General features: G+C 42.2%; 2 long non-coding RNA genes across 2 annotated transcripts; one reads left to right on the top strand and one right to left on the bottom strand.

Annotated features, from left to right (window-relative positions):
• The first annotated feature begins 6,010 nt into the window (after positions 1 to 6,010).
• On the top strand, positions 6,011 to 7,073 carry LOC310894570. Its single transcript, XR_014580013.1, has 3 exons — positions 6,011 to 6,097; positions 6,565 to 6,661; positions 6,969 to 7,073. It is a non-coding gene; the product is annotated as an uncharacterized lncRNA (long non-coding RNA).
• Positions 6,649 to 25,347, bottom strand: LOC310894568. Its single transcript, XR_014580012.1, has 3 exons — positions 17,661 to 25,347; positions 8,154 to 8,388; positions 6,649 to 6,762 (listed from the first exon to the last, which is right to left on the bottom strand). It is a non-coding gene; the product is annotated as an uncharacterized lncRNA (long non-coding RNA).
• Between the last annotated feature and the right edge of the window lie 352 nt (positions 25,348 to 25,699).

The following is a 25,699-nucleotide window of genomic DNA, read 5'->3' as shown; positions in this document are numbered from 1 at the left end:
CTAGAGAGCTGTTGTTAACTTTATACCAATGTCTGATTTCTGTCTCTAAATCAGCAGTAGCTTTATTATAAGGCAGAATTTGAACAAAACAAGAATTGACCGAAATATAAGCTGTTCCATTCATACTTATACAACCCTTCTACAACAAGTTAAACTCTTCTCTTCTCTTCTCTTCTCTTCTCTTCTCTTCTCTTCTCTTCTCTTCTCTTCTCTTCTCTTCTCTTCTCTTCTCTTCTCTTCTCTTCTCTTCTCTTCTCTTCTCTTCTCTTCTCTTCTCTTCTCTTCTCTTCTCTTCTCTTCTCTTCTCTTCTCTTCTCTTCATTTAAACATTCACTTCGCACAGCTTTTTCCAACTACTTGAAGCCCCAGAATGTCTAAATCTTGCCAAAAGGGCTTGTGTGGGGTCCCCATAGGATTTTGATGCTGTGCACATTTGCTGTTCCTGCAGTGCTCTCTATTCAGAGATGTTTGCATCACCATGCTGTCACTCCTCATCAGAGCACACTGTATGTAGGTGTGAGGAGCAGGGAGTCAGCATCGGAGGCATCAGCTCCTTTAGCAGTGCAGAGGGGTGCAATTATGCTCAAAGAGGTTGTGTGTTTGGGGATTCGGTGGGTTTGGGGTTTTTCATTGAGTTAATGAGTGTGACTATCTTCTTCTCTTTTGAAGGGACTATTTAGAGAGTGAACACTAACATTGTGCCAGCCTGCAGTGGCTGCACCAGGTTATTGCAACCCCAGAGCACGTAGTCTCCAGACCTAGAAGCAAGGGATTATAACGCTGTTTTCAGAGGGTGCCCATGTGACTGAGAAGCATATGAACGGTTTTTAAAAAGTGACTTACTGAGAGATGATGGACTCGGCAGAACCTGCAGAGAAATCAGATGCGCATTTTTGAAAACTGTGCCCCTTATTTTAAAAGAAAGGAAAACGTGAGGCAATCGCAGCTGATTCAGCATCCGGCAGTCTCAGCCAAGTCATATTTTACCTCTTCCCTTCCCTCCCCGCACAAAACTTCCAGGAAAACCTGCAAAGAAAAGGCATATGTGGGTAGGAGGAGACCTGCTTTTAATTTCTGTACCTCCTATTCAACACAATGCCACACAATGCACAGGATGCGAATATCCCAAGGCACCTTATACAATACAAGTAACAAAAGCACACACATGCGCAAGAAAGGGGGGAGAAGCAAGCATGACAGAGTTATAAAGCAAAATACAGGTAAAGCTGTCTTTAAAGTGCTTACATGAAGGAGCTTCATGATAAACTCATCTTTAGAAAGGAGAAGTTGGGGACTGGAGAAATATTCCAGTGATCACAAGAATTGGATTTCCATTTCAAAACGTGATTTATCAGTTTTTCTCTGTTGTGTTGAATGTAGTGGCCAGATTTTTTATGGCCCCTTCCAACCCAAGCCATTCTATAATTCTGTGAGTCTGTGATCTTCATTACCAACAGAGGAGGACTCTAGTGCAACATGCCCTCAGTACAAAGTCCACTGATGCTCCTATGGTAATGTCTATAGAGCAACCTGAAGCCAGCACTGAGTCTCATAATGGCTGTAATGATAGCCTGCAGGAACTGCTGTGGTTAGAAATATATCACGGGTATTACCGTTTGGGCTATCAAGAGGTGAGAGTGCGTGTAGGAGGTGCTGACTCCCACAGAAACACCACCTCACCTGACTAAAAGAGATCCTTCAGGGGACAGGACTGCAACCGCCATCCAGGTCAAGTGCTGCAAAGTGTTTAGAGCAACGCCCAGCATTAAGGCTGCTGTCAGCACTAAATGAGTGCATCAGAGCCTGATCAAAGAAATCTAGGGCTTCTTGCAGCCTCTTGCTGAGGCACTGCTCCGCATTTCGATGAGAATGACAGTGTTGTGGGTGAAGCACCTGGATCCTTGCCTGGCCTGCTCTCAGCTCAGGCACAATTCACTCAGATTTTGTGAGCTCATAAAATCCACGAAGAAAACACAATTTCTGAGCCAGCTACTCTTCAACGTTTGTCTGGAGTTGCCAAGAATGTATTCTGTTTTCAGGCAGGAATAATAGAAAAACACTTAAAAAATAGTGGGACACAATCTTCACAATCTTTACATACATCTAATATTAAAAATATTTTATTTTATTATTATTTTTTAATAGAGGGCTTCATACATAGATAGGAAAGTCTAGATGACTTTTAATCACAATAATGTTGGCTGGTGCATCAAAATCAAATGTGAACATACAGAGGCAGAGAGAAGTAATTGGAGGCAATATAAGTGGGCTATAGCCATGAATCACATTCTCCTTATACAATGGGGTCACTGGTGTAACATATTATGCATTACCTCTGTGTCTGAGAAAAAATGAAGCTGGTATTTGTTTATTACATTTGCATATTGGTAGACAGTTGCTGTCACTATAGTAGTAATTATAGTGGGCAAAGAGAAGCATTTTGAGTATCTGAGCTGCCTAATTCTGAATCTACCAGCACAAAGCTCTCCTTTAATCAAAGAATGGCTGGGGTTGGAAGGGACCTTAAAGATCATCTAGTTCCAACCCCCCTGCCATGGGCAGGGACACCTCCCACCAGACCAGGTTGCCCAGGGTCTCATCCAACCTGGCCTTGAACACCTCCAGGAATGGGGCATCCACAGCTTCTCTGGGCAGCCTGTGCCAATGTCTCACCACTCTCTGAGTGAAGAATTTCTTCCTTATATCTAATCTAAATCTACCCTCTTTTATTTTAAAACCATTCCCCTTTGTCCTGTCATTATCCGGCTGAGCAAAAAGTCACTCTCCATCTTTTTTATAATACCCCTTTAAGTATTGAAAAGCTGCAATGAGGTCACCCTGGAGCCTTCTCTTCTCCAGGCTGAACATCCCCAGCTCTCTCAGCCTTTCTTTGTAGGAGAGGTGCTCCAACCCCCTGATTATTAATCAGTTACCAGATCAAATACACGCTCAGTGTAATCTTACTGGGAAATTCACTAGAAAGAAGGAAGAAAAACAACAACAACAACAAAAACAGATAAATCTTTCTTTCAGCTTGCATTCTGGCTTTTGATTTTATTGTTCTGAAAATTAAAAATCAAACAAATGTGATAGTGATGTGCAAAGGAAGGGCTATCTTAGCTGCATGCAGTAGTATCTTTTACAGTAAGAATGTATTTAGGATTTTCTGTAGGTACGTATAAAAATTATTTTGTATTAGCTGAGTAAACATTATTTAAATATTTGGCTTATCTTTTGTGTGTTTGTGCACTGTAAACAAAGTTCTATGCTTTATTGGGAAGTTGCATAGACAAATAAACAGTTCTTCCTTCATCAGGACCAGCCCCACTCTGCAGCAAGCTCCTCACCTTCCCCTAGTGACCTGCTCCCCCTGCTCCCACAGCTCTGCAGATCTGGCTGCCTCCGGCCTCAGCTGGCACTTCGTCATCCCGGCCGGCTCAGGAAAAGGAGTCATTTGTTGCCTGAACATTGGGCCGAGTTGGTAAAAGTGACCGAAAATGAATCCGTAGGTTAGTTCCAGTAAGTGATTTCATTTTTCTTGTGTTTTAAATTGGCTAAAAGCCAATGGTTTGCTTAGAAACACGCTGAACACCAGTGATGCCCCCTCTGTGAAAGTCAGCTCATGCCATGCACCATATCCTTTTAGCATGTGCTGATGCCTCAAAGTGTGCACTCAGAAACAAATCTTTTTATAGTAAAATAGCTTCCAAAGCTTATCCCATAGACACTCTGCACCTAGTTTTCTTGCAGAAAGCAGAGCTCTTATCAGTGTGTGAAACGTGCTGATGTATTCCCAGTGATCCAGAATCCAAACTCCTGCGCAGGAGGAAATTTTTGCAGGGTCTTGGATCTCAGATAGGGATTGGACAGGCTCAATAAAAATTATCTTTGCTTTCTGCTAAACTTTCCAGCAGTTTTAAAAGATTCCTGTTCTGCACTGATGAAACCAAGACCTTTGGTGAATGGAGTGGTTTTCATTTGTTTAAATTTGATTTTTATTTATTTATTTCTCTGTGTATGCGTGTGTTTGTAAAACCAGAGGGACTGAAGCACTGTGAAGTAGCCCTGAGACCCAAGACCAGGAATTTAAGAACTAGTCAAATTCTGACTTGATCATCAGAGTACTCATTGCACTGTAGAGAAGCTGTCTCAGTCATTCATGGGCTACAACACCACTAAACTACTTTAAACAAAAATCTACATTGTGGAGAAATTAATTTTATTATTTTCCTTAGATCTACTTTTGAATGGCAAGATAGCCTTACTCAGCACAGATTGCAAGCTATATTTGATCTACTGTCCTGTAATTCCAAATTTCCTTCATCAGAGTTTGGGAGTAAAAAGGAACAAACTATAAATTGCTGACTGAAATATCTAAAACCCAGGTATTGAAAAGCTGGCACACATTTAATTAACCTTGAGAGGAGAAAGGGTTTTTCTGTTAGGGTGTAGAGAAAGGAGGAAGCTTTGGGTGAGCAAAGGTATGGAGAGAAGTTTGCTGATATCTTTGTAATGTAATAAACCGTAACTTAATCACAGCTGACAACTTCACACTGCAAAACAGGTCTGACACCCCCGCATGCCTCGGGCATACACAGAGCTCTGATGGCCTTCCAGGTTAGATACAGACCCATAACCCAGATGAACAATAGTCACCAACACCGACAACCTCAGCCTGCCAGGACAGAGGGAAAGTGGTGCAAAATTCAAACCCTAATTTTGCATTTTGCTCCAGATTCACAAACACAAACATCTAATGCTTTTAATTTATTTTTTATTTTTTAATAAACAGAACCTAAATTCAAAATTTAAGCTCATAGCCACTTCTTTTTTCCCCTCCTCTTCTTGTTTGCATTGGCTTCCATCAGGGTCTCTCACTGGAGTAACAACAGTGATATTTGTTTTCAGCAATCTAGTAATGTCTTCAAAGCAGAAGTACAACTTTGGGAGCTTGTGACCCATGTTTGGTTTTGACTAACGTTTGTATTTCCAACTAATGGCCTCAGTAAATAAAATAAATAAATAAATAAATCTATTTCTACCCTGCCAGTGCAGCATAAACTTACCAGACAAGATGAGATGTTCTTCTAAAGCTGCTGGTAAAGGATTGTGTGGGCTTACAATTAGGAACAATAAACAACACAACAAACTTCAGTGCTTATACTGATTGCTGCTGGGAGGAATGAGCAGGTGACTGTGCTGCTGACTGCTGTGTCTTCCAGGAGCTCATTTGCTTTGACAGCTATGATGTGAATTTGAGTTCCTTTCCTCGGTCTTGATTAATTATTGTTGGAAAGGTGGGACACCAAAGTACATCCCTTATCTGCAGGTGGGGAGCATGGGCTATGCTATTTTTAATGCAGGTTTTGGCCAGGAAGCTTCATATCCAATGGACATTCTCACAATTCTATCATTAGAAAAAAATCACAGTGTCTATCCCAGAGTGTCTGGACAAGACTTGGACATTATTGTCTGGGTTATAAAGTGACTCAGTGCCGTAGGAATGCCAGCAATGAAAAGAGGAATTCTTTACATCCCATTCAGGGGAGTAAGAGGGAATCTCTGGCACATCCCTGCATGCAGTCCAAACAGGCAGACAGCTTCCAGCTGCTGGGCACAGCTCTACTTAAAAGTGAACTACAAAGTAGGGGGAGACATGGATGTGGTTTGTTTTGACTGTGTTGTAGAGCAGAAAGATCTAGTTTTCCTCCAATTTTTTTTAATTTTTTTTTACTCTCTCTCCTCCCCACGCTTTCTGTTTGCATTTCTTTTGTTTGTTTGTTTTGTTTTTAATTTGGACTTTGCTCGTGCCTGGAAGACTCTGTGACTAAACAGAAATAATAGTAACAGGAGTGAAATCTGAGAAACGGAGTGGAAAGGGTTTCTGCAAATGGGGCAGCTCCAGCATTCTCCAAAAGGTACAGCACATGACTCAGCAGCCTCTGCCGTCGCTAACACCGTACTGACTTCTGAGTGTTGAATTACTTGGCCATAAACCTGTGTAGACACCCAACCACATGCTCTTCTTGTGGGCTCTTTGTGGAGGTGCCTCTGGGTGTCTCTGATCCCTGGGACCCAGGCTGCCTCCATAAGAAGGGTGAGTTGACGTGGGTGGTCTGGGGAGAAGCTGCCACCATCCCCAGAGAGAAAGGTAACATCAAAGAGGGACCTCTGCTGTTGTTTTCCTTCCTGCAGCTATGGGTTGGTGAGTGCCATCAAATGAATGGTTGCAGGCTTCTGCAGTTCAGTGAGCTGCCTCTGCTCCTGGGAGGGATTTAAAAGGTTAGCTGGACAGGAGTGTGTGTGCCAGAGCAGCAGGAACAAGCAGTCCTCCTGTAAGTGCCTGACAACCTCACGTGAAGAACAAATTCCTCGGCACACCCAGCAGCTGATGCTGGTGCACTGCAGCCCGGGGTAGGCACCAGGGTCTGTAGCACCAAACAGGGTGCAGAGCATCAGTGTTGAAGTAGTGATGTGGATTCAGGACTTATGTGGGTTTTGGAGCCTGGTTTGGTACATGCGCCAATGGAGGTGTCTTTCAACAGTTCTCTGTTTCTCTTTTAGGGGCATCGCTAATACTTTATCCCTTGAATTTTACTGTAAGAGCTCAGGACAGGGGAGCTTTTGCTCTTTGAAGTGTTGCATGGCAAGATGGAAGAAGGTAAGAACAGTAGGTAGAAGGTGAAGAACTTCTTAGGCCTTCATTTCAGGCTCCCATGTATCCGCATTGTTAAGTCCCTTTCCAGCTGATTTTCAGTTTCTCTGTAATGAAAGCAGAAGCATTTTGAAGATTGGCTTTCCACATCAGAAGAGATTAGATAAAAAGATGATGTAAGCTCACTTTAAAGAAAGAAAAGAAAAAAAAAAACAAAAACACATGAAGGTGACCAATCAATCTCTGTAACCTTAGGACTGATTATTAGATATAATCTTTTCATGTTTGTTTGTTTCTGTGTCATTAACTGCAGGTCTTAAGGATAAATCTTTCCACAAAACCCTGAAAAGCAGCTTGCAGCAGGGGTGGTGGTTTTAGGAATCCAAGAGTAAGTAGTAGCTGAGCTGGCTCAGCAATTTCCTGAGTTAGCATTGATTAATCCTTCTTTCTAATGTTACCTGTATGAAACAAATAGACCTTTGCCATTTCATTTGGTGGCCATTTATGTGCTGCTTGTTTAATAGCTATTTTAAGCTGTCCTACGTCATTAGTACTGCCTTTATTTTCTGTTAGTTATCTGCCTGGTATGTGTTTTTGCTGTTTTGTGTACCTCCAGGTATTATGCATCATTACTGAATTATTTTCTAAACAATGCTCTGGGGAAGCTTAGAGATCACCTGAAAGGTGAGACCTACCGTTGAATTCCCAAACTTTCAAAATCTTTGTATTTAACCTCTGCCTGAGCTTTCAAGGTATTTTGGCTATGAGGTTTTTCACGTCTTAGCCCAGCTCTTCCCAAAGCTAATTGTTAGTGCCACTGACCAGGAGTGAGTTGAGTGAGGATCTTGACAGCTCTACACCCACCTTATCCTGATTTTTTTTCTTTCTGATTTAGTGTCTGATGTAATGTGTGGCCCTGAATTCCAGTGGTGTCTCATTAACGGATTTTTTTCCTTCCTGTACTTTATTTCGTATTTAGATCGAATAAGTGTGGATGACTGCCGCTAATGAATGAATTGGCAGTCCACAGTCTTTGTTGACAGATTCAGCCAGCAATATATCTGTATTTTTTTAAGATGTTAATCAGTTGTGTGGTCACTAATGACTTTTGAGACTACGAAATTTAGGGCTAGAGTGATGAGGTAAGTGACATACTTCCTTGGAAACACTTCCTAGTGTCATGATGGTTTTCAGTGCTCACACTTATCATTAGGGGTACAAAATGTCTTGTTTCTTCCAGATACAGCACTGTGCAGTTGAATAAGTGTATTAAGGGAGCAAAGCAGCAGAATTCACAAATTTAATAAAAATTGGTTATTTGCAACATCCATGAAAAAGTTTTTGCATGGATGGGTTTTTGCCCTGTGTGGTGGGGTAAGAATCATGTCTTAAATAAGAATGACCTTCATGTATTGAAATCCGAGATATGTCCCTCTGCTATATCCCTTTGAATTCGATTCAGTGGTTGTTTAGTTTCTTTAGTTTGCAGCTGAATTACCTCATCCCAAGCTGGCAAGTTCGGGCCACCTGGGGACTCCACCTGGGTTATGGGTGCTCCAGGAAGCGTGGATGGTTGAGCGCGGTGGGTGGCACGCTGCCCACTGAGTCACTGCGGCAAGGCCTTCACTGCCGGGCAAGGGGGCATGGGGGGGAGGCGTCTTTCAGAAGAGACACAGCACTGGCCAGTGGAAAATCCAGGGTGTTTTCTCAGCAGAGAGAAAGCAGTGTTCTACCTAAGGAATATGTATGTGTTTTGCTGTTAGCATCTCTCTTGTACTGCTGAAATAGATGTTAGTGTGCTGTTCAATAGCTTTCCTATTCAAGCACAGAGGCATTTGTACAGGGTGATGTGATTCACTGGAGACACAAATGAGTAGCACTCCTGCAGATGCATTTACTAGAAAAACGTTCAAGGGTTTAGCATTATTTCACTAAGCATTGTTTAAGTTCTGAGGATATACAGGGTAAAAATATTTTATTTTCCTCTACAAGGAAAAATGTTTGAGTTCACGTTTAACTAATATACTAATAAAACCCAGCCAAAAGTCCTCTCTTTTAATCAAGACAATATCCCAGGGCAATACCGCCAGGTTTGAAAATGTGTCTTCTAACTGGGCTGCTGAGAACAAATACCATAAATAGCTCACTGAGCTCCTTTTCGTGTGCCCAAATGTGTTCGGTGTTGAGCCTGTGCAGAAAATGTCAATGTACACAGCATATCTCAAAGTGACCATCACAGCTTACTCTCCAGTTAGTTTTTGCAAATGCTGTAATTTTTGGTGGCATCTTTACTTGCTTCTCTCACAACGACTTTGATTTCTTGACACGTTCTGCCAAGGGGAGAAGGATGTCTCTGGTCCGGCCCCAGCCCCATGGGGCTGCAGCTGCATCACTCTGCCCTCTGGCCCCAGTGGCCTGGCTGGTGTAAAGCATGCTGGCCAGCAGGACAAAGCGAGCAGAGGTCCAGCAGCAGCCAGAGGAGCAGCAGAGCAGCTGAGGCAGCCCCTGTGGCCTCCTGAGTCCTTCCCCTCTCCAGGCTTTTCAGACTCCCAAGCTTGGTTCCCTCTCTCTCATTGGAGTTTGAGCATCCAAAAAGTGGTATGTTAGAGCACAAAGTTGAAAATAAAGATGAAAGTTCAGATTTGTGAAATAAAAAGATACTTAGCACACGACAAAGGGGTTTGTGTTGTTTATTTAAGTCTTTGAAGGGCTGTCAGTTCTGTTGTGCAAATAAAATGAGCCAAAAGTAATAAGATACCTGGAATGGCAGAAACTCTGTGATCAGATTTGAGACAGACTTTTTCTTCTTTTATGTGCACGCTGTTTACCTGGGACCGATGATTCCAGTAGAAGTCCATCAATACAAAGTGAAATAGCCCGATGTTTCAGTGCAGCTGACAGGCACGAGCACGCCTTCTGAGCGGGTGTATCGTGGATAACACACTTTTAACCCTACCTCCACAGAAGGGCTTTGCGTTTTTCCTTATTACTTGTCTCTATCCAGTTCAAGTTCACAGTGATAAATGTAGCTTATAAGGCACTTACAAAGATGGGTGTGGTGTGCTGATAGCATTCATGATTAAGTGCTTTCCTGTGTCAAATATAGCCTGTAATATACTACAAACAGGCAGTCGATTTTTATACAAACTGATCTGGCTGCTATCAGACTCTGACATTTTATACTAATACTTAAAATAAATCTAGAAACAGGAAAGAAAGTACAGAATTATTGTTTTAAGCAAACTGTGAGGGCTTATCTTCAAAGTGGCAGAGTTTCTATTGTATTTAAAGAAACTGGTTAGTATACTGGTGTAAAGGTTAGAAGTACGCATGAAGCTGGAGTTAACTTTCAGCCTCAGTTTTCACTTTTGATATAGATCCTCTAAGATGCTTTTTGTTCTAACTCAAAGACTTTAAAATATGTTTGCTTTATTTTATTTTTTCCAATCTTGCCAACTTTGAATTGAAACCCACTCCTATTGAAATCTCTGGGAGTTTTTGCCATGCATTGCAAAAGGACTGGGATGCAGCGGCGTGCACTAAAATGTGTGTGACTTGCTCAACACTGCAGGCTACTTACAGACGAGCTGAAGACACTTGAGCTAACTTTAGCAATCTTTTCATTGTGCGTCTTATTACATGTAACATCCGCATGTCTTTTGAGTTCCCAGTTTTAAAGGCTAAGAAAATGCTTGCAGTTTGGTCCCCTTGCAAATCAAGACTGTTTTCGATCTCAGCGTGCTCACCTTAGTGGACTTCAGAGAGAAGGCACTTGAATATAAGGAAAAAGTGTAAGGGCTAGGGAGGAACTGAACCCCAAATCTAGCTGAAACCAAAACTGATGAAGTAGAAAACATTTTAATGAGACTCATCGATGTCTGCTTAACAGAGGACACATTTCTTAATCACATTTGAGATTTTGACCAGATTCTTCTACTGCCAGCTAAGGCGATTTCCATGACCCTATCCGAGTCTCAGTATGTCAACCATCCACATGGTTTATGCCCACGCTCACACATGGCTTAGGCTTGATTTCAGCTGTGGTTTGCTAAGGGGAAAGCCCAATCGCACCTGCACTGTGATTTGACCTGAGCTTCCTTTCCCACTGTCTGGACAGATCAGGTGTGATATGATAGTCCCCAGAAGATATCTTATGGGAGTTTGAGCTCCATCTGGACTAATAGGCAGCAGTTCAGACTGAATGGTCCAGGAGTATGGAGTTTCCCATTGTGAGCCTATATTTGGGGCTGCTGTTGATTTTATTGTGTAAATGCTTCTCTTGTCTTTTCTCCCACAAGCAAAAATGACTAACTGTGGCATGTCAATGTCAAATTCTGAACCTAGGGAAATGTGAGACTTTAACAAAAATGACTTTTCTATAATGGAGAAACAAAAATGAGGAACTTCTTCAAAATGTGAAAAATCATGAACTTTAAACAATTGAGTTACAAACTCTATAAGATAAAATCCTAAACAGTCTAATTAATTTAATAGTCATGGTCTTTTTTTTGTTAATGTTGTCATGAGTTTTTACTCTTCTCATAGGCCTCGACCCTATGAAACATAAACAGGGAACTATTTAAACCCATGAGAAGCCACCCTACTGGGACTGCTTGCATGTGCAAAGTCACTCACTGGCTTATGTATCCATATTTATGGCACGAAAATCCACACTTCAATACTTTTGGCTAAGAAAGAAATAGAAAATAATAAAACAGCTTTATTAGCCTGTTAGCTTCCTTAAAAGGACAGGTATTACCAGATTTATTTATTTATTTATTTTGGGTCTTCAACTGACCAGTCTGAAAATAAAACTCAATATTTATTTTTTAAATTCAGTATAACACATTTTTGTTCAATACAGGTAAGGGCTAGGTTATATATATTGAGTAGGTGGCTGATAGTCAAGTGAAACTTTACTGAGCAATGTATCAGAACTTCTTTTTTGTTAGTAATTAGAACATATATCCCACCAGTTTAAATCAACCAACATGAACAATGTTGTCACTCTAACCTAGTACTTTCTGAAGTCATCTGAATAGTTAAAATATAGCTTTTTATTTATCTTGTATAGAAAAATTTTAAGCTGAAAGAAAAAATGAGAATATTTCTAGTCTGAGTCTTTTTTTTTTTGATTTGTCTCTCTCTCTTTTTTTTATTTTTTATTTTTATTTTTACTTTTATTTATTTATTTATTTATTTCCTCTTGCTGACTGGTGTTCTTTTAGGTTAGAACTATGAATTTGTGTGTAATTGGTACATTTTACTTGTGCAACACTGCTGTCATCAAAGGTACAAATGACTTCCTGAGAAAAGAGAATGTTTTAAAAAATCAAAATTATTGCAAAAATCACACGCCTGTTCTTGAAGTGTGGATGTTTGGTGAATCCTTGCAACAGACTAGTTTTAACACACTGTGATGACAAGGGGTGAGGGAAAAATGAAGGAAAAAATACCTGACTGACAGCACTCCACCCAGATAAGGCCACTGCTTACAGAAACTTGGGAATGGCTCAGTGCAAGGGCTGTGCCAGGAACACACGCTCTGCTGCATCCAAGAGTGGTTTTCAATCATTCAGCCCTGAAGAGGTCAGCAGTAGCAACAGCCTGCAGGCCTGTCCTCTCACCACAGGAAAGACTCATGCCACTCCTGAATCTGATTTAGGTCCTTTTCCTTACAATCTCTACCTTATTTATAGAATCACAGAATAATTTACATTGGAAAGGACCTCTGGAGGTCATCTCGTCCGACTCTCTGCTCAAAGCAGGGCTAACTTAAAAGTCAGATGAGGTTGTTCATAGACTTGTCTACTCAAGTTTTGAAATTCTCTGAAGATGGAGATTCCAAAACGTTCTCGCTGTGTTTAACCACTCTTACCTGTTCTGATTTATTTATTTATTTATGGTTGATTGATTGTTTTGGTTTGGTTTTCTGTTTTTCTTTATTTATATTTCCTTCTTATACTTGCTGAGAATTTCCTTGGCAGCAGCTTGTAAGCACTGACATTTCTCCTTTGGCTGCACACCTCTGAGAGAAATCTGGCTCCATCTTGTCTGTAGCACCCTTTTAAGTAGTTGAAGATTACCATCAGGTCCCCCTCCCAACCCCCAGCCTTTTCTTCTTCAGGCTGGCCAAACCCAGTTTCCCCATCCCGTCCTTGACTGCCCTGCACCACAGTCCTGCTGGCCCTCCATTGGTCTAAGCCTAGCGTGTCAATGCCTTTTACTGGGGAACTCAAAACTGGACATGACACAGTACACCACATGTGGCCTCAAAAATGCCGGTCGGAGGGGAATAACCACTTCCCTCAAGCTGCTGGCTGCTCTCTTGCTAACGCAGCCTGGCATGTGGTTAGCTTTCATTGCCTCAAGGGCGCACTGCTGACTCGTGTTCAGCTTCTCCACCCCAGGTCCTGCCCTGCAAAGCTGCTCCCTCCCCAGCCATTCTCCAGCTTGCACTCTTTCAGGGGCTTCTTCTGTCCCAAGTGAAGGACTTTGCATTTGTTCTGCTGAAGTTCATGAAGTTTCTCTCACCCAAAAAGGATGTACAGTGTTACACAACATCAGCAAATCCATCATCCCTTTCTCCAGAGGAAAGGTCTTTTCTATGCATCTGTATTTGAGTTTTAACTTTCTGGCTCTTACCAGAAGCCAATGGATGAAAAACTAGTCTGTATCCCATAACACTGGTTCTCTAACAGCCCTGCATCACAGAATCTCTGTGCTTTATAATCAACCTGTACACAAGTGTGTAGTGTCAGACAGGATTTATCTGGTGCTCAACAGACGGGGCTGGACATACTGTCCTGTGTCAGGTCAAAAAGGAGCAGAATATTGCAAGTGGTTGTCTCATTGGGCAAAATGAGGAAAATAACAGGGAATATGAAGGACACAACCCTAATCAAGTTATTTTCAATCCTCTGAAGAAAGCATTTAATAGTTAGGTGAACTAGACAGAAGAGTTGACGTATAAGACATTGTCGTCACAATGGACGAGTTAGTTCATCCTGGCCTTTCTGGTATCATTCCATGGAAATGTGCCAGAAGCAGGACCCTATTCCAGCTCTCGATAGGGTGTGAGAATCTCTCTTTCTTGTGCTATTGGAGAACAAGATAAATTTCTGGGCATACACACACAGGAATTTAGGAAACATTCATTGTCTAGAAGTATTTATTATTATTATTATTATAATTATTTAGCACAGGTGGCAGAAAAAAAAACACAGGGGTCTGAATTTCTTACTGAATGCCATGTCTCTTTTTCTGTTGACAGTATTCAGGAGAATGCTAATGTAGTCTTTTGGGAAGGTAGGATTTTGAGTGAAACCAGGGCTTTTACACTTCCCCTAGCGGAAGTTCTTCTAGGCTTCTTCCTGGAGAAGAAGTTCCTAAACTCTTAAGCTCCTAAACTCTTAAGCAAATTTTGTATAGTTTGTGGAAAACTCTTAGCTTTTTGCCTGAAATGCTGAAATGTCCCTTGTTGTCTATTTAAAAGTGACATGCATCTTACGCAGTACTTTCTAAAAGTGTGTGGAAGTGTTTGAAAATTTTTTTAAAAGGCTTCTTAAAAGGCTAGGTCATCACTTGTTGTGTCAGGAATATGTGGTTACTGTACTAATTAGAAAAGGCCTGGTATGCTTATTAAAATTTATGGGAGTTCTGCTTTTGAATTCAGCTGGGACAGATTCAGTATCTAAATCATAACTAAACTTCTGCAAAGCCAAGTAACAGAGGTGAGAGGAGATGAAACTTCTCCCACCATCACAGTTATATCTGATTATGTGCCCATCCTGCAGAATGGGAATACCTCAGAGCAGGAGATGTACATGGGAAGCATGCCAAGTCCTGAAGCCCTTTGTTCTTTTCACCATGAGGAGGAAATAAGGAAAACCCTCAGTGTCTGACTCATGTCAGACCATCAGTGGCATCAAGTTTGGAGTGAAGCAAAAATTATTGTTGCCTAAGGCAGTAAAGAGAAATCACGGTCAAAGGCATTGCTGAGGCTAGCTTCAAGGATCAGACTCTGAGGTGACAGACTGACCTAATTTCAGGGATTTGATAAAACCAACACATCTGAATTAAAAACAAAATATGTGAGGAAAAAAAACGTAGCTCAAAGTGTTTGAAGGGCTTTTGCCAGACGTTCTCAGCACTGAAGTTCTCACTGTTCTGGATCACTTCTTTATTGTTTATCTTAAGTAAAGCCCTTTGTAATTACGTTAATACTGATTTAATCATGGCAATCATAGCTGGTAGATATCCAAGCTAATGATAAAAAAAAAAAAAATTAAGCAGTGGACAGATTGCATCTATGACAAGAGATTGAAGAATAAAAGAATACTGCAGGGGCAGGTCATACTGCAGTTTTCCTACTGTAACTACTGTTAAAAACAAACCCAAACAAGGCAGAAAGCTAGAGCTGCTTCTTCTGCGAATATTTAATCATGCTTTGTGTAATAATGTTGGACTAGTTTGTTAACACAATCCCACGTAGTGGTGAGGATTTGACAGCCAGTTCATTACATTGCAACTTGGCTTAAAGATGGTGGGAGACGCACTCATTGTGTTTTAGCTAATTTGTGTTCATTAGCAAGCACAAAGTCATCAAAACCATGTTTGCCTTCTCCTGCTAAGTGAGGCTACAGCTCTCTCACCTGGACTCAGCATCATCCAGATATGCAGCAAGGTTGTCCCATCTGATGCCTCATCTAGAGAGAATGAGTTGGGATCATGAGGCATTAGGCACAGCTCCTCTATTTCTTAATTTCCTTTAATTACCTGGCGAGTTGTCTGCCCAACAGTAGCAGTAGATTGGAGGAGTCTTGGAGGCAGGTGGCGGAGCCACTACCTGCAGTGCCAGTACAATACTTCATCAGGCTTAGGTCCCCATCCTCAGACCAGTGCTTGCTCAGATAAGCTAGCCAGCGCTAGCAGAGGAAAACCCTTTAGCATGATTCATGTGTTACCTGAAACAATGTCACAGCCCCATTTCAGATTAGAAAATGTAATTACCCTGATCAGTTGTTTACTAAGAAATTGTTTGAAGCTTTCCAAAGACATTGTTTGCAGTCAGGGCAGTATCACTTCCATTGTGTGTTTTGTGTACTGGCCTGGATAGATAATGATGTGAGCTCCTAGAAAACGACCCTCCCTCAAAAGCACTGAAGTTTAAAAAGAGTTTACAACCCAGCTGTAGAATCTCATACAAGACACAAAATGTATCAGCCTTTAAATCCATGACTATTAAGCTCATTATGTTTTAATTTGAAGATTGGACACTCAGTGTTTCAAGGATTTATGACCTTACCCTTCACACGCTGAAGTCAGCGGGAGTTTTGTCCTTGGCTTCATTTGGAACAGGATTAAGTTCTTGTGATGTAATGTTTGATCTCCAAGCAATGAATTCAAGAAATAACTAGATCTGAGTAGTTATCAAGATCACTTAGAGCTAATCAGATAAAAGGACTGCAATTTTGAGGGAAAGAGGGAGGGTGCCTGAAATTCAGGGCCACTGACTGCCATGGGAAGACATGGTGGAAAGCATTTCTGTGTTGACTAAATTTAAATCACAGTCACAGCTGTTCTAAGCCAGCCCAGGCTGGAAAAAACCTTGTCTGACTTACAGAGCAGAGCAGCTCCGAAGGACTGCCATTTCATTTTAAATTGAAGTTCAGAATTGATGCCGAACTTAAATGTTACATTGCCCTGGGCTCGATATCTCAGATCTCTCACTGGTACTAACCTGGAAGCAAAATCTGTTCTGAAACAGTTGAGTACTGGGGATTGCTACCTTTGAACACAAACAGGTTCAGACTTTTTTCTTTTTTTTTTCTTTCCCTTCTTCACACTAATGTTAGGCTACTGGAAGTGGAGAAAGGGTGGAATTGGCTGTAGTTCTCCCATACTGATTTTCCAAAATGGGGATATTTTCTACAAGGAAAGAGCTTTTTAAATGAGTTAACACGGTGACAAAAACATCAGAAGACGCAGGCGAAGAAAACATCCTTAACCTCAACTGTGCTTTGATACGGGTGATTTCACAGCTGATGTGACCACATTCTGCACTGACTTCCAGTGTTTTACAGATGTACCTTTTGAACTTAAATGTATCCTTATATATGTGTGTCCTTATATGCACCCCGACTCCCCTTACACTCTAAAGGTGCTTGAAAACGGCAAATCTAGCACATGTAAAAAATTGTGATAATTAATTCACTGGTTTTCAGCTTTTTTGGAGAAGCTTCAGGCCTGCGTAAAATGCACAGATTTCAAGTGGATGCCTCTGCTGTGAGGGATACGCTGAGTGCAGCGCATGCTGCTCAGGACGCCAGCAGAGCTGTTAGCTCAAACTGCCAGCAAACTGATGGCTGCCCGGTGACTAAACTGGATTGTAGCATTTCTTCTGGTTATAGTGCTGGTGGCTGACTGCATGCCCTGCACTGGTGTGGTGCTGGCACACAGCTGGAGCAGAGGTTCACATTTGCAAAGTCTGGGGTGCAAAACTGAAAATAACTAGTGTGAAAGAAACACCCAGGGAAACTTGCTGCACAACGTTTATTAACTAATACTTTTCAGTGGCAGGGAAGGGGCATTTATAGCTATCCTCTTTCACCTTTCTTTGCCTGGAAAAGCAGCAGTGGTTTTAGTTTTCTCTGAAACTCATCATATTCCCTGTACCCATGCAGAGGTGAGAGAGCTGCTGGAGCTGTGGAAACATCCCCACGCAATCCCCAAGGACTGGTTTCAAGGATCTCCTCCCCCTTCACTCCACCTTTCTCCTCCTCCAATCTGCCTCCAAGGGCTCCCTTGCTGAAGGCTGTGCCAGAAGGAAAGTGCAAATCTGTGTTTTAATTTACTGTAAAGCCTGGGAGGGCTATTGATACACCCTCTTCCTACCCGTGTCAGAGATCTGCCACATGAACATGCCTCGTGTTGGAATTATTGGGAAACAAACATTTGCTGCAATTCATCATATTGGTTTTACAAATCCAGAGCTGGGTCTCACCTTCTCCGAAGCAGCAGTGTGGACATGTCTCAGCTGGCACTCCTGAACCACGGTGCTGCTCCGTTGCTGATCCCATCACCAGTCTTCTACCCAATTTCAGTAATCAGATTACAGCATATACACGTAGATTCAGTCATCAGCAAGGAAGCAGTGATTGCCTCCCTTGCTCATGATGGCATCGCATAAATCCACTTCCTACATAGAGAATAATGAACCGGAATCTTTCCTCCCGTGGAAGGCCATATCCTCCCTCCAGTCACATGCGCAGAGCCTGGACACCTAAATGCATGTTGATCACAGGGCCTTCCACAGCGATACTTCTCCTGCTCTCTGTCTGAAGTAGCCGTCCAGGTGGAATCATTTATGAAATCCAGATTTCTTTTCTCACATGTGAAGTAGCTTTCCAATATCCCAAAAAGGAGATTTTTGTGGAATGGGATAGAATAAAATTATTGCAGAATTAAACCCGTTGGTTTAAGCTATTTCTCCCACTCCCAGGATAACGCAGACACAGCTGATAGATGCCCACACAGGTACGAATGTAGCAAGAATATCCAAGTGTCTGCAGCACTGGAAGACACTGAAAATGTGAAGGGGTCTGAAAAACTGGTATTTAATGCACTGATCTTTGGAGCCTTCACAATGAGGCATTGTTAGATATAGGATCTGCTAAACAATGAGTCCTTGATAGGACATAATACCTATTCAGAAGCTCAGCTTTGCACACTTGCTCTTAAAACATCCTTAGCTCAACTTAAATTTACCTTTGTTGCACACAATGCACATGTGACAGACAGTTGCATTCATTCATCTACTTTATTTAGATCACTGACCAGCTTACCTACTGTCTGCTGTAAAGCTGAGATTGTTATGGGTTCTTGAAGTGGTGCTATTGATAGCTGGTAGTTTTCGAAACTGTCACTGTCAGATGCTTCCCTGAAATAATGTTGAGGTGAGGCTAAAGCCTGGAGCTTTGTGAGCACAACCTGGTTTTGTCTGGTTGCTTTTTTGTGCATACCTTATATGCCTTGTTTGGACACTTTCTTCCTTTGAATAAGAAATGCAGCTTACAGCACATGCTGTACTTGGTATACCAGTGATTAAAGATCCAAAAGTACTGTTTGTTGTTAGCAATTGGTTAGGCACCTCCTATTACTGCGGGCTGATAGCCAAGCTTGCAGGTCTGGAAAAGGTAAGAGAATGCAGGACACGATAGCCTGACTGTACATAATGTACTCTGCCACTCGAACAGATTTTCCTCAGTGAGCACACTCGTGTACAGCTGGCATTCCTATACGACTACGGCACATGAAGGTGACAAAAAATGGCAAAGGTTTTCACCAGAAACAGTTTGTTCTGCCTTGGATTCTGATCTTGGAAATGTCTCACAAAGAAAGTAGCTGCTTTAACAAACATGCCTGCTGTTTCAAAGTGTGCAAGTTCCCCCTGCAACACCTGAACAAAACTGACCATTTGAAAATGTGTAACCTTTTAACATTTCATACACTAAAGATAGAAATTTCAGGGCACCAAAACCTGTAGAGACTTGTTTGTCCATTTTTCCAGCTGATTTTAGATTTGCTAATTATTTGCAAAATCTAAGGAAAATTTTCCAAAACAAAAAGTGTCAGTGGTGATTTTCATGTAAAATATGTGTTTAAATTGTAGTTGTTTACAGCAATTTCTAGGGACTCATTCAGCTGGAAAAATACTTCCTACCTGGCTGAGGTGTTGGGGTGCTGCAGTTCCAAAGAGTAAAACCCATCGTGTGGCCAGGCATTACCTTGTAGCAGTCACAGGTTTAATCAGAGGTAAATGCTACTGAGCTCATCTGACACAAATCTTCCCAGAGGCTGAGTGGATCATGATTCACACTTTTGTCTGCTGCAGTAAAGTTGCAATGCTAATGGTAGGGGAGAAGAAGAAAGGAAGGGCTGCTGAGTGAACAAGTTCATGCTTGTCCTTTGGACAAGCCTGTTCTTGCTACCCTAACAAGATGGTTTGCATGGTGCTTGACGCAGGAACAGGAGGCTGACCTTTCAAGGAGGGGAACTTGTGCAGTAGGAGTAATTAATTGCCTCTGTGATGGGCTAAGTGACCATCAGAATGATCTACAAAGCCCTTCAGCGTGACCGTGGTTTGATCAAGCGTAAGGGTGAGGAGGAAGTAGTGTATTTGCACATGTCCCTTGTCTAACTGTTAATGCAATAGATGTAAATTAAAAGTAGAAGTTGTGGAAACTCCAGGAAGCAAATTTGTTGCCTTTAAGCCATCAGGAAATGAAAACGAGAAACTTAGCTCAAAATTGGAACAGCTGAGATTTCATTTGGCTCTTGGGAGCCCTATCATTGCTCACATTCACTGCTAATTTGGGTGTTGTGGGCTGATCTAGAGACAGACTGTCCCAGGTTTTACAGTTATTTCTGAGTCCTTTGATAACTCCCACTTATCCCACCCCTCCTACAGTGCTTTAAAATGACATTGGGTATTTACATTTTCGATAGTGAAAAATATAGGCCTGCCTTTTAAATGGCCATCCCTTTCTGTTACCAGGCAGCTTGATTGCCTGTGATTGAAGACAATTTTGCATGTAAATTAGGTGCTTGGAAAGGTGGCAGACATAGGGTCTGTGGATTGGCATGCACAGCCAGCAAGGTGGAGACCAGAGTGGGGACACTGTGACTCATCTGCTTTGCCTGGGAGGCTTAAAGTCCCACTGGAAGGGACTTGTTTCTCTATGGTATCTGGCCACATCCTTTTTCAAGCCAAGGAAAATATTCCTGGAAATTAGGCCATCCTTCCTGTCAAATATGTATCTTAAACATCTTTCTTATAGATCCATAGGACAAGCACAATTGCATCTAGCTAGCATGAGACCAAGCACTAATGTATGTTTATTTTTAGAGAATTAGTTAGCTGAATGGGAATTTGCCTTCTTGTGTTTTTGTGTTGTTTGCACAGTGTTTTCAGACCTGGTTTCCTAAAGGTTAAGGGAGATCCTTGCCAAGGCTTTGAGCATAAATCTCAGCTACCTCTGCAGGGTTTCACCAGCTCTATGGCACCTTCTAACAGGGATGCAAATCTTGGCACCCATCTTTGCCTTCCCCTCTCCTGGTGCAAACTAGTATAGAGGGGGCCAGAACTTACCATGTCCAGGTTTTGCAGTGCTTTCACCCCACACTGGCTATCAAAGGCAACTGGGATAAGTCTGCCTGAATTATCAGAGCACAAGTCCATGTAAACAACAGCTTGTCTGACACTTGCTTTGTAAAAGAATCACTTGGTAGCAGAGAGGAGTATCACTACAGAAATATATATCTTGGGCTTTATGGCTCATGTTTTTCATGGCTATATATGAGTAGAAGGAGTGGAAATGAAAATTTAAGTGTTTTACGTCATTTCTTCACCAAAGTTGCAAAAGCCTTGGGAAGCTTTTTGGTTAAAATTATCCGATGCTGATGTCTGTTATTTGTTAGGGCTAGTAAACCTTCTCATACACTGAAGTAAACTATATTGGCTGGTTCATGGTTATAGCATCCCCAACAATACTACCTGAGCACCTCACAGCCTCCTGCTACTTCTTTCAGACATCCCTTAGAAAATAAAGGCTGTGCTCCTATATCACTTAAGACAGCTGCAGTGTACACAAGGCACAGGTAAACCTGCCCAAGCTGATGCAAGATGTCTGTGGTGGATCAGAAAACTCAGTGTTGTTTGCTTGAGTTCTAGATTAGTCCCCCACACCAGAGAAATTCCAGCTTTCCAGTCTGGGATCTTGCTTGCTCTTTGCTCTGCCTGGCCAGCCTGAGCATCCCCTGGGCAAACTGCTGGCCCTATGGGGCTGCAGCACCTGCTGCCCTGCGGTTTCCTGACTCCCAGAAAGGAGAGGGGGAAAAGGAAGGGTGGGGGGAAGGCAGGAACAGCTCTTACCCCACAAGCCATCTGCTGTCAAAGACATGTAGTGAGCATCCCTCTGGCCTACATCACCTGGTACTCTGCCATACCCACTGCATCAGTGCTATGTGAGACCCCACCTGTAGCACTGTGTTCTGCTCTGGGGCCCTCAGCACAAGAAGGACACGGACCTGTTAAAACATGCCCAGAAGAGGCCACGAGGATGATCAGAGGGCTGGAGAAACTCTCCTACAAAGACAGGCTGAGGGAGTTGGGGTTGTTCTGCCTGGAGAAGAGAAGGCTCCAGGGAGACCTTACAGCGGCCTTCTAGTACTTAAAGGGGGCCTACGGGACAGCTGGGGAGGGACTCTGTGTCAGAGAGTGGAGTGATAGGGCAAGGGGGAATGGCTTTAAACTAAGAGAGGAGAGATTTAGATTAGTTATAAGGAAGAAATTCTTCACTCAGAGGGTGGTGAGGCACTGGCACAGGTTGCCCAGAGAAGCTGTGGATGCCCCATCCCCGGAGGTGTTCAAGGCCAGGTTGGATGGGGTTTTGAGCAACCTGGTCTGGTGGGAGGTGTCCCTGCCCATGGCAAGGAGTGTTGGAACTAGGGATTTTCAAAGTCTCCTCCAACCCAAACCATTCTGTGATTCTATGAGTCTAAGTGATGTGAATGTCACAGAGCTGGAGGAGAGGAGAGGAGAGTGCTGATGGGACATAGGAAAGGGGAAGAAAAACAGGCAAATAAGAGTGAAATTGAGGGGAGAGGCAAAGCCAAGGTGGAAGTGTTCAGTATTTCTCATGCAGTCCATGGTCTGATTCAGGTCTCTTCATGAGAAATCATAACCCACCATGAAAACTATTTCTGTATTGGAGAATGGATGAAACAGCAAAACTGGCACCACGAGGATAAGGGCCAGAAGAGGCGGAGGTGACTGACTTATTGTTAGTGCTGTGAGTCACTGTTGTATGTCAAGGCCAGCATTTTGTCTGGGGAAAGTGTTTTCCTTCAAGACAAGGGGCAAGGGGGAGCTGACTTTATTGCTGCATCTTGCAACAGCTGCAGAGCTAGGAGTAGGGTTAGAGGCGGCCAGGTGAAATACTCCACTGCTGGTTCTGTGAGTGCTAGAAATCTCTGTGGTACAATTCAAACTGAAGTTTTGGAGTGGGAAGGAGGGCCCAGGGTACTACAATAAGCCTAGAGCTAGGTTTTTGTTGTTGTCTGTTTGTTTCTGGATTCTATAAAAGCTGTAGCCTTTCTAGTGAGAAGTTCAGAGAGCAACTTTTGGAACTGTATTTGGGTCACTAGACAAAACTGCTGACTCCAGCCTTAGCAGTAGACAAGTGCTGGATAGTTTCATAATGGTATATAACCACTTGGTTATAGTCATAAAACAGAAACTGGACCCTTCTCTATCTTTAGTCATTGCTTTGAGACCGTAAGAGCCCTCAGTCTGGCTTGGCTGGAACCTGCAGCCACCTCAGTTTTTGGCTCCTGTTGTCCTAAATTTATTGTCCATCTCCAAAGCTCAGCTTTACTTTGGCTTGTGAAGTGATCGATGGACTCCCTGTTAATAAACTTGAAGCCCTTTGTTACTGTCTCCAGCCTTTGCTAGGCTTTGCAAGCTGCCTTCTGCTCCAGCTAGTTCCAACCCCACTGAAGCCCATTGAGCCCATCCCTGCCAGTGCTGGTTGTTTCAACACCAGTCTGCATCTTATTCACTTCCAGCATCTTTTTCACTTCCAGTTGGTGCCTGCCCTTATCATAGACCTCTAGTTATTGTAAAATTCAGTGATAAAGCAATCTTTTCAGTTCATGCTGTGCCTGACCAGAACAAAAGCCCAAATCTAACTGTAGGGTAAAGTACAGCACAGCAAACTCAGAAGAAGTAATTTACCCATTTTGGCTTAGTCTTCATCCCACTACTGCAGCTTTACACATCCAGTAATACAGTCAGCTCTGTCCTGGACACAAACTCTAACCCCAAGATGAGACTGTAGCCCAATTCATTTTATTTGTTAGCAGACCTATGTGCTTTAAGGTACGCTTTTTGCATCAATGTTTATGCTGCAAGCTACACAGGGTCACTCAGCTATGGTTAAGCCTTAGTCTTGAGTATCACAAAGGTGAGACAGCTCACTGCTGGATCCTACTCTCCCTGCAGGGCTGGGATGAAAGTCCAGTCTGACAACTGAGAATATTTTAAGGCAGGTTTTAAAATGTTTTGGGGTCATTCTAGGGCTGGGTCAAGTTTCTCATAACTAAAGATGGAAGCTGTATGTTTGTGCAAAGTCCTGCTAGAGTCACTGCTCCTGTGGGTATGGACAGAAAGATTTCATGTGGATACAAGCCCTTGGGATACTGATAAATTAGGGTAAGGTTAAAGAGTCTGTAAAAGAAGAATGTAGAACTGAAATTATTATTGGATGCTGTATTGCTGGTCTTGCTAGGAGAACTGATGTGAACAACGTGTTGAGGAATTTGTGATAGCCAAGAATTACATGGGTGTTGGGTTGGGTTTGGGCTTAGGTTTAGGATAACTCCAAGACAGGTAGCTTTGTAGTTGGACAGATAAAGCTCTCAGAGATAAAGTGAAGATGAGGACCATTAACATATTTAAAGAACAAATAAGTGCTATTTTTATTTCTGCTGTAGAAAGGATTTCTGGGCTGCTGTGAGGTTACTCTGGGGATTAGGGTAAGGATTCTGGACAAGTAGAGCTAGGTGTATTTCTGAATCATACAAAACATTGCAAGGATGTAGGCTTTTTCTAGTCATGATAAAAGCCTTTTGATTAGTTCTGGGGCAGGTACAAGTCACTGGGATAAGGTTCAAGGTTAGTGTATGCCTAAACACAGCTTTATTCTCCCTCCATTTGCCTGTGGATAGCAGAACATGCGCTTCCTGTTTGTGACTTTTCTAAAAATGAACGGGAACAGTTCAGGTCTGAAGGGTCTCTGGGTTTTGAGCAAGCTGGGGTCTCTGAACAATGTGGTCCTGCTCCCATCCATCTGGAATTCAGAAACATTAAATATTGAGTGGGAAAATATCCAGAATGCAGTGCCTTGCTTAAATGCTTGTTTTTGATTTTTCAAGAGCAGGAGTTGAAACAGAACTGTAGTTGTCTTTCCTGGTGCTTGTTTAATCTGTGCTTATTTTGCTAGAAAACAGCCTAATTGCCCAGGGTGAAGAGTTAAAGTTTATTTTTATGCTGCTCTGTTTTTAGCTGCAGATTGACATAACTGGCTAGTAGTGGAAGCCTCTTTGTATGAAACATCCCTTATCGTATATGTCCCTCGAGCATATTATGTGCCAAATTATCATTCCTAATAGGCTGGTTGACTTTCTGGACAGAGGAAACATCTTGATAAGTTTGCTAAATATGTTATGTCAGAGAAAGTGTATCACGGATCTTTTATCATCCGCATAAGAACTTGCTCAGTTCAGCTCTGAAGTGCCAAATTCCCTAAGCTCACCTGTTGAGCAGCATGTTATTCACGGCATCTGATTATCCAACTGTGTACACTTGGCTGCCATTTTTTTTAGAGACACTTACGCAGTGGCGTTGTGCAATGACGTCAATTCTTTTCCTGTCTGACCTAGAAGACTATGGTGACTCAATGTTGGCTAGGCACCCTTAAAGATTAAATCGAGGACACTAGCTTAATTACTTTAACAGTCCCTTTAAAGGATTTCCCAAGAATGAGAATCATGACAAATGGTAGCTTAGGGGATTTTAGTAATTCCTGAAACTGAAGCTAATGATGCAACCCAAGATATGCTCTGCGTTCCTGTTGATACACTGCAGATTTCTTAAAAGAATAAGCATTGGGAAGACTTTTGTGCTGTAAAACCTAATTTCATTTGGAGCCTAATTCTGATGCACCTATTTTGAGACTAGTCCTGCTACCCAACTGGAATATCTTACCCAAGTAAGACTTGCAGTATTTGGCCACAGTAAAGTATTTGCAAAATAAATTCAAGTCTTTCTTATATCTAGCCAAAGTAACTTGTGATAAATTAAAAATAAATAAGAACTATTTTCATATATTTTATCAGTGTTAAGAAATGGTCAAAGCTTTAATCTAAAACTATCTATCTTCAGATTTCATTTTCATCTGCAGAGCTTTGTCACAGAATTTG

This window comes from Anser anser (genome assembly GCF_964211835.1).
Source record: "Anser anser genome assembly, chromosome: 2".
NCBI lineage: Eukaryota > Metazoa > Chordata > Aves > Anseriformes > Anatidae > Anser > Anser anser.
Note: the sequence above shows the minus strand (reverse complement) of the source record. Positions and strands in the feature narration are given on the sequence as shown.